Source organism: Ctenocephalides felis, unplaced genomic scaffold (genome assembly GCF_003426905.1).
Source record: "Ctenocephalides felis isolate EL2017-DRISC unplaced genomic scaffold, ASM342690v1 CF-g0.4_SCAFFOLD_01604, whole genome shotgun sequence".
NCBI lineage: Eukaryota > Metazoa > Arthropoda > Insecta > Siphonaptera > Pulicidae > Ctenocephalides > Ctenocephalides felis.
The window spans coordinates 56,468,552-56,482,442 of NW_020537758.1; the positions used below are offsets into that span (position 1 = coordinate 56,468,552).

Genomic DNA, 13,891 nt, shown 5'->3' on the forward strand with positions numbered 1-13,891 from the left:
GTCATTTAAACGTTAACGCCTCGCGTGTCATGTGTTATGAATCCCGTGAACGTTTTAACTGTATTAAGCAAATAGCTGAAACGAGTATTAAACTGCCTCAGGAATTTCACGGTCGCTCGTATGATGTACTAGCTACGGGGAGAAGAAGTATTTAATAACATTTAGCGAAATTGAGATTCTAGTCAATACAAGAAAATAGTAAATTTGAACGATAAATAATCTGAATTGATAGAACATTTAGACAGCTAAGAGTTTAGAACTCTTTTCGTACATTGCAGTTTAAATTAAATCAAAGAAAAAAATACAGTGATTTGAACTTTAGATACTAACAAATGTTCGTTTTTGAGAAGTATTTTTGTACGTTATTTTTCAAAAAAATACAAACTTTTCTAGTTTTATAATATGCAAAAAAATTCTCACAAAAAATAGACTTATTTAGACATTAACAATTAAAGCACAACACAAATTTAGTTTGGTTTTATGCCATGAACAACAGACAATTAATATGACAATAAAAAGCAAAAAAAAACAAATTTACTTCAATAAAACCGTTGTCAATTTATCAATTTCATATGATACATTGAGTACTTGCGGATAAGTAGACATTTAGGAGAAGTCAGTGACATATATAAAAATGATAAATCAATTCAAGAAAATATGATATTGGCATGTTGAACAATCATTAATTATTAGCAATATGTTTACCTTACAATCTTCTACACAATTCATTTACTATTTTCATTACTATTTCAACTTAACTCCTAAATTACTTGTTCAAAATAAAGAAAAATTTCGGAAATGATATTTATTTATCGTAGTATTTTCAATGTCAATCCTTCACCAACTATTACAGTGGTGACTCAAATCTTTATGCTGTAGTGAGCATATAACTAGATGATTTTTAAATAAAAATACAATTAAACAATCAAGTAGGAAAATTAGTTTATTTTTTTAATATGTTATAGATATTTGATTTGACTTAAATTGACTTAATAATGAGATGAATTTATGAAGAGAAAATTTATTAGTATTTTTTAAATATTAATACGAATTTTGCCAAAAATCATTTTCTGTATATATGATAATAATATTATGCTAATAATAGTAACACAATAATAAAAATAATATTTAATATAATTATAAGTAGATACAATAGATATAATCATAAGTGTACATAAATATCATGATCAACTTTACATGGATTAATTAATTTCATCAGAAATATATTTATAGATCTTCATAAATTCCAAAGTCCAAATCCATTCTGATTCTGAGCGTAAGAACGCATTTTTTTATTATACTTCTAAAGTTATTATTAGAATTTGTCAAATGTCGTGCGCCTTGTGAGCGCAGTTTTAAATAGATATATTAAATTTCAGCTATTTAAATAGATATATTAAATAAATATTTTGCAAGGTATATAATTTTTTTTTTCATATTTTATACAAACTATTGTGATCAACTGATTTTCAAATTTTTAATATATTAATGAAAACTTGTTGTTTACATACAACTTTTGTGCATTGATCTACATACGAAAATATAATGTAAAATAGTTGTAATTGACTCACAATTAAAAACCAATGTACGAAAACTGAATTACTAAAAAATTGTGAAGTAAAAAAAGACGTATTTATGGAGCCGTATCGATTTTGAAATACTATGAATATCTTGTATACAATTTATCAATATTCAAAGTTTTAATGCAACTTTTACCGAACAACTTGAAAACTGTTTGCTCTAAAGGCGGCATTTCATTTTTACTCTCAGGAGAATAACGTTAGAAACCGACCTCAACGTGTTACACCTTGTATAAAAATATGTGAGCTTTTATGGGTTGGAAACGTAGTTTATACAAAAGAAACCAGAAAAAATATCAGACTGAGGTATTTCATATAATAAAAATACCGTCGAAAACTTTGCCCATTTCATTTTATTCTCTTCAAGTCTTAACACATCTACATACAACATGTGAACAATGTTATATTTGGCACTAAATAAGTTTTAGCCAACTTAAACTTATACACAAGTTTTTCTTACAAAATCTTAATTTTGTTGTTAGCATCATTAAGTCAAGTTATTATGACTTACGAGATAAATTTTTTGTAGTATTTTATAGAATGATTTCTGCTGTGAGGTACTAACATAGGATGTCATTCCTTTATGTTACAAAATTCAAACAATACTGGATAAATTAATTATTAATTTAATAATTTTATAAGCAAAGCGTATACAACAGTTTTCTGTGTCTAAGTACGCTGATTCTGTAATAATTATTTGTAAGCTGCTCACTACAATAATGTGATTATATACTAATTCATATCTATTTTCTAAATACCATATATTCTCCATTATTTCCTATTCATCTTTTCTGCCTTACATCTTTGCCTCAAAATATATTTTGTTTCGAAACAATATGCTGACTTGAGTCTATCCCACAAAATATTTCATCAATGTTGACTCGTAAAAGCTCAAAGTTATTTTCGGACTCAGCATAATTGAATCCATCCATTTCCGATTTATTCACAAAGCGAAACATCATCAATAACTTATACAGATGGATATTAATAATTTCTTTGTCGAGCGAATGAATTTCTATCTATTATTATCACATATTGATAAATGGAAGTTTAGTAAATTTATCGAGAATCGATTAGCTGATGTTTACGTCAAATTACAGAAAAAGTTCGAAAAATATAAAAAATGGTTTTCAAAAAATGTGTTTTATTCGAATAAACATTCTTAAAAGTATAATGTCAAATGTAAAGAAGCATATTTTCCGAAATATATTTACTTTTTTATACCAATATAAATATAATTTAATTATTTCAGATCGTATATCCGTTACCTTAAAAGCAAATGTGCTCTTCCAAAACACTTAAATCAAGTCTTTAGCGCATGATTATAATGTATGAATTTAAGATTGTATATTTAAAATTTATGTTTAAAGGTTGTATACCTTGTGCATTTTTGAAAATCCTAAAAAAAAAAATTGAAAATTTTTCTATTTGTTGAACTTTGAACTAAACCCCACAAAATTGTAACAAAATTAGTTCTCGTGATTAAAATCTCAATAAAGTATCTGATAATTTGATATGTAGATATATGTCTAATGATCATTCTAGATCACCAAATATTATTAATTTTTAAATTTTCCTTTGTATGTCCAAAACCGCTGGATCTGCCTTCCCAAAAATTTAATCAATTATTCATCCCGTCAATGCAAGTAAAATGTTTCTTATTAATTCAAATTGGACGCTCCCCTACTTTAAAAGCTAGATTACCATTTTTGGCACTTTTTACCACATTTCTTCGAAACGGTTCACATGTATTCGCCAAAAACTAATCAGCACGTCTCCCCGTCAGTAGGAATCGAATGCTTTTTAAATCATTCAAATCGGTTGATCTATGCGCTCGAAATTGTGGCAAAAAGTGCCAAAAATGCCAATTGTGAAAAAATTGTATCCGAACATACATACACAAACACACACGCATACAGCCATTTTTAAAGTATGTCAAAAAGTTTTGAAACCTTTGAAATATGGATATATTATAGATGTTTTTGCGATTACTATAATTTTTTTTAATATCGTTTAAAGAACGCCTGTAACTACTTACCTCTGTTTTAGATAGTCCCTAACTCTTATATATTATTTTAATCATCAGCAACATGTCCGAAATCTATCCAAACATGCAAACATTCATATCACACAATATCATTTTTTTAAGATATGTAAATTCGGAAAATCTTGAAATGCAAAGATATAAAAGAGTGCGCGTAAAGTTCACACGCGATTGAAGTAAGGCTTATTTGCTACGGTGCAAGATGGTATTTAAGTAAAATTGAATGCATCATATAACAATTTTGAATAATGTTTACTAGTAATATGGTAACACTCGTGATGCACATATTTATTAGTGTCAACCATTACACACATTTATATAATGATAAATTATAAATTATAAATTATATATTTATAATAAAATTAAAAACATGTATAATATTGAAAAACAATAATGTAATTCAAGTCATACTTAAAATATAACATGATCGGTTTGTCATTGTAATTAGCATTAAGAAATGAACCTTCATTAGAGAAATGAAGTGATTGCTGATTGATAATTAATTTTGTTCACACAGTGGATTATGTTAAACAACGCCTAAACATTGTTTTTTCAACTTCACTCATCATGTAATTGTGCTTGAAGAACTTCATGTAATTAAAATTAACATACATTCATTGACTGCTTGTATTTTTGTTACTTTTTCGCTGGCGATATAATCTCATTCTATGAATTTCTGTAATATTTGTTTTGCCTAAAAATATTCTTCATTTCAATAACTTCAAAGATTTATAGAAACTGCAAATAATATAGAAATTATTTCAATAAACTTATGTTTCATACACGGCGCAAATGCTGCATTTGTTTTATTATTTTCATTTTAATTATTTACGGGGGACAGGGTAAAATAGTCTTCTAATTTAGGCATTTTTCATTAAATCAACATTTGTACTACGATGCAATTTTAAAATGTTTATTTATCTATGCCGCTTTCCTTGTTGATATAGGTACGCATAAAACGTTGACGCCGGTACTCATACAACGACAGATCTCTATTCACATACGCGACGGCTAATCACAATCGACCCGTATAGAAATGATATCATCGAGTGCGAATGACGAATCATTGGCACTCGACTCTTGTCTGTCGTAACGCACTTCCGTTGCATTTGTACGGATTTACGCCCTAGTCGCGCCTAAAGAAGTTTTACTTCAAAAAAATTATTCTTTGATTTGATGTTTTTTGGGTAAAGAGTTCGATTTGAAAATTGACAAAATGATATTTTTACCGCTCACATGTATTTACACAGTTATCTGTGAGAGCATCATATTTCAAGAAGTTTGTTTCAAAAGTAACGTTTTCTTCTACATATTTAGTCTATCTACATTTACGTGCAATTTTATTCGATGCCATTTGGGAATATACGTCCGAGGATGTCGATTTGAAATGAATCGCGAATAAGAAGACTCTTGAAACGTTCTACAAGTTCATATCTTTCATCTTAACGTCGCATGAGCGCTCCTGGAGTGTGTGATGTGCGATCTATTGAACGAGTGGTTCATTTCATCTGTTGGAACTATATAATAGTTTGGATTTATGATAGTGCAGAAGCTTAATGCCAATTTTATTTATTCAATGCTTTCAAATATTTATGCATGTTTTTAGTAAAACTTCGTAAATCCGTAAAAATGCAACGGAAGTGAGTTACGGCAGATAAGATAAAATAAAAGTCGAATGCCAATGATTCGTCATTCGCTCTCGATGATATCATTTCTATACGGGTCGATTGTGATTAGTCGTCGTGTATGTGAATAGAGATTTGTCGTTGTATGCGTAACGATATCAAGGAAATCGGCATAGATAAATAAACATTTTAAAGTTACATCGTAGTACAAATGATGATTTAATGAAAAATGCCTGAATCAAAAAAATATTTTACCTTGTCCCCATAAAACAAATGCAGCAAGTTTATTGAAATAATTTTTATATTATTCGTAGTTACAATAAATTTTTGGAGTTATTGATATGGAAAATATTTTTTACGCAAAACAGATATTACAGCTACTAAAAGAATGAGATTATATCGCCAGCGAAAAAGTAAAAAAAATACCATCAGTCAATGAATGTATATCAATTTTAATTACATGAAGTTTTTCAAACACAATTATTACATTATGAGTGAAGTTGCGAAAACAATATTTGTTTAGGCGTTGTTTAACATAATCCACTGTGTGAATTTATATTATAGAATTTGGTAATCAGTAATTACTTCATTTCTCAAATATAGGTGAATTTCTAAATGCTAATTACAATGACAAACCGATCATGTCATATTTGAAGTATGACTTTAATTACATAATTGTTTTTAAATATTATACATATTTTTAATGCTATTATAAATATATTTAATTTATAATTTCTCATTGTATAAATGTGTATAATGGTTGACACTAAAAATGTGTGCATCACGAGTGTTACCATATTACTAATAAACATTATTCAAAATTGTTATGTTATAATACATCATGTATTTATTTTAACTTAAATTTCATCTTGTACTGTAGCAAATAAGTTTTTCTTCAATCGCGTGTGAACCTTAGGCGCACACTTTTTTCATATTTTCTCGGCTTGTAAATTTATTTTCTCCCGATGTTTAAAGTAATTCTGAATCGAATGTGTCCAAGTTTGGAAAAGGCATGTGTGTGTGTTAACAGATTTTCAACGTTTTGTCGACAGTTTTCTCAAAAACTGATAAACTGATTTAAAAATTGTTGAAGGCATTAACTCGATAGGGACTAACGTTTATCAGTTTTGTGCACCGATCGACCGCGCTGTTTCTTCGTAATTAGCAGAATGGTTTGAAGTATCTATTCCACTTTCTAGTCTACAATTTTTATACAATTTTAAAAGTTTCAAAACTGTTTATAAGATATTGACTTGGGTTGTTTAGTCATTTAGTCTTTGTATTTCAATGTTTAAAGTTGAAAACTTTTCAAGGCGATTTTGGTAAAACTTTGAATAACAATAGATTTTGTAGTCCAAAATACTAAAAGATGATTGGCCTACGATAAGCCGTAGAATTGTCAATTACATTCTTCATAGGTAGCTACTGATTACTAGAACCCGAAATGAATGAAATCATACGAGTTAAACCCATAATCATCATAATCATAATATCATAATACTTATTATATGTATGTTAGAAACCCAATGTAGAAATAAATTAATGTGGGCTGAATTTGAAGCCGATATCGGCTGGGTGTAAAAATATTGGATCTATATAGTTATACCAACAGACATCAATCGGAATAGGAAGACATCAATCGAAAATCGAATTTATTATTTTTTGTGTAACCGAAAATATTTATTCTAGAAATAACAGTTGAACAAAGTATGTTTTTAAAGTATGTAGGGTAAGGTTGCTTAAGTCATGCTCTATAAATAAATAATATTTAAAGCGTTCAAATTGAAAAACAATCTTTGGTATTTATTTAATTTATATTTTGTTCGCTTTTGGTTAATAACTACTTTTTTTCAAAAATGTTTTCGATATGATTCAGTCGCTCACTCGCCGTAGCCATTTTCTACTACTAAAAAACTATATAATTCTAGGATTCATTTTTTATTGTTATTAGTTTCAATGTCGAGCATAGTGAGTGAAATAAAATCTAAAATAAAAGAAAAAAATTGTAATTAACGAATGTACTCACAAATTATGGGAAGCATTGGAAATGCAAATAATGTTCGTAAAAATTCAGCCCTTATTGGTTACATCCACTTGGTACTTTTCAATTTAAACAAAAGCGTTGGAAATTTTTATCTAACCATTATTTCTTTGTATTTCATAAAGAATCCAATCCATCCAAAACGCTGTTAATAAAATCAGTATTATTGATAAATTTGCATGTTTTTATTCAGTTTTATTCTGCCAATCATTACTCTCAATTACATTAAGTAGAGAAAGCTGACAAGTATATGGAAAAATAGTTGATTACAAGTTAGTAGATACCCCAGTAAAAATTCGCTGACATGTCTTCTTGTAACTGTAAACTGTTAAAAAAATTTTTTTGAATTTTTTTTTACCATAGATATCATAGTCTTTTAGAACATACTTAAATATTACGGCTCTACTTCAAATTGTTTGTATGACAAATAGATACGCATCTACTTGAGCTAATTAAAATATAATAAAAAAAACTAAAAACAACAGAAAAAACAATCAACTATAATAAGATGAATGTATTATAGTTAATTGAACTATGTTAGGTCTCCAGGTATTTTTCTTTTAAGTCTGGTCGTCTGGCCTTGCGGGTATACATGACACGTAAATTGATTACGATCGACTTTTATTCTGTTTTTATAATTGTTCATTCAATTCCTAAATTAATTTTTCGTTCTATACCAATATTATACATTTTCGAAATTTGCATCTATTCTTCAAACAAATTATATTCACTTTCTAAGTTCGACATGATTCAAAGAGAGAAATTAATCTACATGTTTTCACAAAACTTTGCCATAAACTACATCGTAACTTAATAAATAACAACTAAAATTTAACAAATCCTTTAACAACTAAATTAACAAATAATTTTATAATCTAATTTTTTTATTATTTGCATGATATTTTGAAAGTGTTTTACATATAAATAATAACTGGTTTTCATATTCTACAAAAATCTATATATTTTTCCCATAATTTCTATTATTCCTAAATAAATGTTACAGCAATATGTTTGCTAACTCTCTGTCAATTATTTCTTGAGGATATATCCACTCTAGCAAACAGTGATTACACGTATTGACTGAGTATTATTATTCTAGTTATTTTCGACATATTGAATATCAGAACTATTTCAACTTTGCTATTGTTCTTATTATATGAAAGACTTTTATCGAAATCTGTATTATTGATGTTATATTTAGTTCATGTTATTTCTGTTTGGATGCACTTTATAATATACAATATGTATTAAATTTAATATATCTGAATTATAATTGACAATAAATTTTTCAAATGTACTCATAATAAATAGATTAAAAATATAAACATTTATATAGGTATTTATGAAACCAGTCATCAATATATTAACTAGTTAAAAGTGGCATTTTACCCTAAGGCAAGTTGTACGATCTTCCCGAAATGTGAAATAATTGACTTAATTAAACGAAATTGAGATTTAGATATATAAATAAAATTTTCAACTGTTCATTTCGAAAAAAAAAATTCGCTTTCAATTATATCAAAATATTAAAATTTCTAATTGTAATTAATCTTTCAAACACATTTTAAATATTATCTGTAATTATGTACATTTATTAAATTGCACGGGTCCGTACTTGTATGTCTTAAAATTGAAGCCCTTTTTTTTCAAGTTTTATTGTATTTATATAATTCAATTAATTTTTGTAGGCTATTGTTCTCATTAACGTTTTCACACTAAGTTTTATGAAAAACGTCGAAATATTTTTTATAGAAACTTAATACATTATTTTGTGTAATATTGAGCATCTGCTATAAGAAAATACTGGCACGATTACATATATTATGTACGTGGCCCTTGATATTATTTTATCAATTCAACTAATGGTAATATACTTTTATACATCTAGGAATTTTGTAGACTTATTTTTTCGCTAATTAAAAAAAATGGCTTGACCGATCTTCTCGCAGACTTGATCGCGGTTTCTCCTGCTCAAGGCGTTTCCATGGCTTCATTTGCTGATTAGATTTGTTGTCAAATACAAAAGCGACTTCTGACACAAATTTTGAGTGTCATATTTTTTCAAACTTGGATGAATTTTTGTTCTTTTAAATTTTGATGAAGTATGTTCTAAAAGACCATGATATCTATCGTCAAAAAAAATAAAAAATTGACAAAAAGAAATTTTAACAGTTTACAAATACAAGAGACATGCCAGCAAAATTTTACTAAAAACTAATCGGTATCTTTCCCAACCAATATCTTTCAAACATTATTTGAATTTTTAATATTAAACAGAATTGCGGGCTAAAACGTGGACGAAAATTTTCACTTTTGTGCAAATAACAAAGAAACGGCTTGGCTGATCGTCGCGCAAAAGTGACCAACGCTAGTCCATATCAAGTTACGTCGAATGGCTTTTAAACGTCTGAAATAGGCTTAGCCTTTTTTGAGAAAACATCGACGAAGGGTCAACAAAAGAGGTTTACACATATATTCACACACGTGTATGCATATCCATTTTATCTTTTTTAATTCAAGGTAATACTAACACTATTTTTGAAAAATGACTAATAATACAAATTCCGGCTTTACAAAGAAGATTACATTATTAGCAAGCCTTTATAGCAAATTTTTTTTAAACAATATATTGTATTTTTTGCAGAATACTTGTAATACTCGAAGCCCTCGTTTATATCTAGCTCGAACAACATTCGCACCACGATTTGCATATATAAAAAAAACTCTATTGACGCTTAATAATATTTTCCGTGCTAATAGTTATACGTCTTTGTTATCTAAATCGGCGTCGCAATAATGCTTTTCTCTGGGGACTTGAATGGCACGAAACAAAAATTCATTTCAGTTCCACAACTAAACCGAGTTATTCATCGCGGAAGCACTCAGCGGCTATCTTCTAAAAGATAGGATCAGACACAAAACCAGCAGGCGATGCTGACAATACACCGGAGAAGAATTGTGAATTAGGGGAAAGGTAGAACTTGGGGATTGGCTTGGGTCAGATATTAAGGATTTATCGTGTTAATGAACCAGTTATATATGCTTGATTGTCAGATCAGCAACATATCAGATTTGATCAAACGAAAAAAATGAAAACTGTTTATGAAATTTATTAGAACTTCAGAATTATCAAATATAAAAAAAAAAAACAAATCAGGAACACAGCTCTAAGAACACGTGGTTCTGATCGCCGTTTACAATTAAGATAAAATTTAAGTTTAGAAAAACGATAGGCTTCTTTCATTCAACAATATATTTGCAACTGTCCTGCATAGACATTAAGTAAATATTTTGGCAATAATATATAAAAAATGACATCGATATATAAATAGTGAAAAATACACAGTTATATTTCTTCTTTATAATAAGTAACGTAATATGACACGGGTAATTAAAAGCTAATTAAATCACTAAATATATTTCTTTTGAGTCTTCGTGTCGTGTTCGTGGATAGCAGTGCGTTAGCCAACTCGCTTGGGTCTTCTTCGAGTGCGAAATTCTTAGAAGTGGTGCCCCAAAGTGCTATGCCATATGTCCAAATCGGCTTAAGTACAACCTTGTATTCCAGTAGTTTGTTGTGTACAGAAAGATGGGATCTCCTATCCATTAACCAATATAGTTCATGTAACTTTTCCTCAACCCTTTTTTTATGTGAATTTTCCAATTCAGTTTGCGGTCCAGGTGCATGCCTAGATAATTTACGTGTTCGACCTGATGGACTTCTATTTCATTCACAGCTACAGGTCGACATGTCTCGTGTTTGAGTGTAAAGTGATGTAGGATGATTTCTGGCCATTGATCTCTAGCCTCCACAGTTTGTACCATTTTCTAATGATGTTAAATGACGTTGAAGTAGAAGAAAAACGATAAGTTAGCCCAATTTTTATTGCTGTTATTGTTATTGACGTTTTATCTCAAATTAGAAATATTGTTTAGAATTATCGACCTTTAATAATATATTTGATTTCATTAAATATAAAATATGTTTACAAAAATCAATTGAGGGACATACACGTAGGGCAAATACAGAAAAAATGGTGCATATGAACAAAATGGCACAGTGGCCTTATTCGTTTCCACTACTGTATAATATGAAGAAAGCCATAATTACAAATCAGTCAGATGTTGAGTGTCATTGTCACAGTCTTGTCGCAGTAGTCAGTTCAAATGAGCCTTGAAAAGTTTATCTTGTGGATTGTTCTCATGTTTTATAGAAGCCTATTTATTGATATTTGTTTTTCGTGTACCAGTATTTAAGATCAATTTAATTGCAATTATCACGTCTTTGGTGGATTTTTGATTAATTATTGATTTTTGTTTAAATTTGGATAAAATGACGTTGTAGTACATTGCAAGGACTACAGGTCTATGAGAAAAATGAAACCTGTCAAAGGTGAATGTTTTATAACTCCTACTCTAAGTATACAAGATATTATTGCTAAAATAAACCAAATGATCTAATTGTAAGCAGAAGAGGCTTTGCATTTGTTGGAAAACAAGTTACCTTGTATAATTATATCGTTTGGATTCATGCTTCATGTTCTAATTTCTCAAACAGAATTTGATTGTTAATTTCTTTCTTAAAAATTAGCATTTTGGTACGTCCTTACCCTATATGTTATTTTGTCCGTACTACGATATATGGACATTTTGTCCGTACTTATTTTGTTTTCTGTCACATCTCAGCTGCTTTTTGGCAATAATAATGTAGACATTTCATTTTTCTTATTCATAGTCATAAATTTATTATACATATTATAATATTGACTAGATTCATAAGTAAATTGAATATTTTGGCAGATGATAGTTTTTATTTATTTTCCATGCAAACAATAATATGTCGTTTTTTGCAACTTTTTCCATTTATTTCTACAATATTGCATATGAACAAAATGGTTTTTGCAACAGGTTGCATTTTTCTTCAATAGATATGTTATTATAGTGTCTGCTTAATAAACTGTGATAATACTATCTTACTAGCATGCTGATAGTCAATGAAGTAAAGATCAGTATAAACCACTATATTGGCTATAATATCATTCAATAAATAAATATCATTAAAACACTGAACTTTATATCATCTAAATTACAAACGATATTTTCTAAATATGAGCAATTGACATTTCTCGGTTTTCAATGTTACAGTAAGACTGAGACAGTTTATTTGATAATAAGTATCAATTTGCATAATTTTTCAGAAAAGTTTCATAAATGATTAACTTCCTGTAGGGAAAGTTATTGTGATGGTCAAAAAATCTAAAATAATAATTTTTGCATATCTTATAAAAAATGGATGTGTGTATGTATGCGTCGGTACAATTTTTTGTCAACGTTTTCGATAGCACGGATCAACCGATTTGAATGATTTCAAAATAAATTGATTCTTATTGATAGGCTGATTAGTTTTTGGCAAAGACAGGTCCTGCCTTTCTTTTCAGATACTGAGCAAAAAGTGCGGACAATGTATACTCGGTTTTTTAAAGAATGGAGCATCCAATTAAAATGATTCAACAAATGTTGGTTTGTTTTGACAGGAAGACGTGTTTATTAGTTTTCTGACAAGGCAGCCCTTCTGTAGATACGGAGTAAATTCTTTATTATTTCATTACGGTACTGGAAGTTCGAGCAATTTGCCTTAAGGCATGATGCCTTAATTGCCTTAATACAGAATTCCACTTATAAGTAAATTGAAATTTTTGTCAGATGATAGTTTACATTTATTTTTAATGCAAACAATGACACATCATTTTTGCAACTTTTTCCATTTATTTCTACAATATTCCACATAAATCGCAGTACTTTATAATCACATACATCCTAGAAAATTTCCTTAACAAACTTCAGAAATATTTATCAAAATCCGAATAATCGTTTAGGAGGAGTATACAGTAATAATAATAAATGGTGGTCTGCCCGAAGGCAGGTCCATGGTGTGAGAGCCACCACAACAAATGATTTCCTTGTCCTTCAGCCCATTACCACTATTCTCTATCCCAATTTTTTTTATTTGTCAGTAGTATTCTCTTCTTTATGAATGCCGCCTTGGCGCTTGCAATTCTTGTCCTGATTTCTTTCGTGCAGTATCCGTTTCTAGTTAGTATGCTTCCTAGGTATTTGAAGTGATCCACGTCTTCCAATTCTCGATCTTCTACCGTTATCCTCAGGGGGTTATTTGTTTTTGTGATTCTCATCACTTTCGACTTGTCTATGTTGATTTCCATTCCATTCCTTCCTTCTATCCACTTCGACGATTCTGTTCATCATGTTTTGCAGTTCGGTTTGGTTTTTCGATGTCACTACTAGATCATCAGCGTACTTTATGGTGGTGATTCTTCTCCTCCAATCGAAAAATTTCCTGCGCCGTCAAGTGCCTCGTTGACGAGCCATTCTCCGTACAGGGTGAATAGAATCACCTTGTGGCACTCCTCTACCTATTTCAACGCTGTTTGTATCTCTCTGGTTCACTCGAACCTTTACTTTCTGTCCCATATACAGATTCTGAATCAGCCTACGATCCCTCCAATCCTCGTTAATAGATTTTAAATTCCCATAAGCATACTCCAGTTGACTCTGTCAAAAGCTTTCTGCCAATCTATAAAAC

The 13,891-nt window shown here is 29.2% G+C and overlaps 1 protein-coding gene across 1 annotated transcript in view; it reads left to right on the top strand.

Moving 5' to 3' along the window:
- The window catches only part of LOC113373958, a 471,407-nt gene that overhangs the window by 281,844 nt on the left and 175,672 nt on the right, over positions 1-13,891 (top strand). The gene's annotated exons all lie outside the window — the stretch shown is intronic.